Source organism: Elephas maximus, chromosome 3 (assembly GCF_024166365.1).
Source record: "Elephas maximus indicus isolate mEleMax1 chromosome 3, mEleMax1 primary haplotype, whole genome shotgun sequence".
Taxonomy (NCBI): Eukaryota; Metazoa; Chordata; class Mammalia; order Proboscidea; family Elephantidae; genus Elephas; species Elephas maximus.
Genome location: NC_064821.1, coordinates 49349181 through 49350929, shown reverse-complemented (window position 1 = coordinate 49350929; position 1749 = coordinate 49349181).

Sequence of the window (1749 nt, the reverse complement as noted above, 5' to 3'; positions counted from 1 at the left end):
CCACGGTGGTCTGTGGACTTTCCTTTGACTGAATTCCCACACCCCATCTGGAATAGCTGCGGCTGCACCTTGGGAGAGGCAGTGTGGACTCTGGCCCCTCAGGGTTTCTATCCAGAACCTTCTTATCTCTCACAGATCCACCCATCTCATGTTCACATTGTCTCAAAAGTGAGCCCTGAGTCATCTGGCTGGCACCTAAGTCTTCTCTGGACTCCCCAAGAATTAACCTGGCCTGGGCAAATCGGACCTACTATGAGCCAGTCTAGGGAGCAGAGGTGAGAAGACACACCCTGCCCTACGGTCCCTGAGGCTGAAGAAGAGACTGACTTAAAAACAGCCACCAACAATGCAGTGCTTGTGGGAAAGGAAAACGCTCATCACATGAGGGGTTGTCAAGACCTGGGCTCGTATGAGGGGGCTGAGGGGTGTCCCTCAAGGCTGCTGCACCTGCCCATGGTGGGCATCATTTTCCCTGCCTTGTCATGTGAGTTGTCAGGGAGGCCAGGGCAGTGGGGGGAGTGCCTGTGGTTCATGATGGGGGAAGGGGCACTGGCTCCTGGCTCTTCCCCAGCAGCCAGAGGACAGGACAGGCTGGAGGACCCCAGGAAGCTCTTCAGAACCGCACAGGAGGAGACAATGGTTGGAGGGTGATTTGTTGGGACAAGCCCTGGAAGTCAGGCTAGAGCCTGACTTGAGCCAACACCCCCACCATGGCCACCCCCCAGCCTGACCTGGTGAAATTCCTGCTGACGCTGTTCAGATGGGCAGCTGCCAAATCGAGTTTGGGCTTGCTCTTTCCACCCCCTCCACAGACTGCACAATCTATTCAGGGCTCTAAACACTTGTCCCTGGGGAGAGATGAGGGGAGAGAAAAGGGTGTCCTAGTTCTCCAGGGGGTTCATCCTGGCCCTCTGAGTGGGTGCTGGGGGATGAGCTAGTACTCCTCTGTGGAGGGGACTGAAAGGCTTAGGAGATTAAGCTCTTACAGGTCATTAGGCAGAAGAGGAGGATGAGGTGGGGTAGGGGGCATTGCAGAGAGTGAGCACTGGACGAGGAGCCAGGGGTCTGAGTTCTCTAGCCCACCCTGCCACTAACCTTGAGTAAGTCCACTAACATGGGGTCTGACCATTCCATGTGTCTCACCACCTTCCACGTGCATATGCCCATGCAGACAATTGTGTTGAGGAGTTCAGGTGAAGAAGGTTGGTGAGGGATGAGGTGGCAGCTGGAAGGGCAGAGAGATCAAGGCCCACTTATCCGTGCCCACCTGTCCCTCAGTCTGACTTGTGTGGCCCAGATATGGCTGCTAGACAAGATGCAGCCAATATTCCAGGCCCCATGTTTCATGAATCACCTCCCTCAGGAAGTCAATTCCCCTTCTGGAAAACAGGGGTAGTGGCAGTATGGGAGTCATTAGTGCTGTTCCCTAAATATTTCCAGCTCTTTACTTTCTGGGCAGAGTCCCCAGGTGGTGCAAATGGTTAACACACTCAACTGCTAACTCAGGTTCACCCAGAAGCACACCAGAAGAAAGTCCTGGCCATCTACTTCCCAAAAAATCAGCCACTGAAAACTTTATGGAGCATAGTTCTACTCTGACAACATGGGGTCGCCATGGGTTGGAATAGACTTGACAGCAGCTGGTGGTGGTTGCAGTGTTCCAGCGGTGGTTGCCCTGTCAGCCTGGACCCTGTCAGAGCCCCCAGCCAGTCCATAAGTGAGGAAGAAACTGTGTTGTTTGATGCCCTG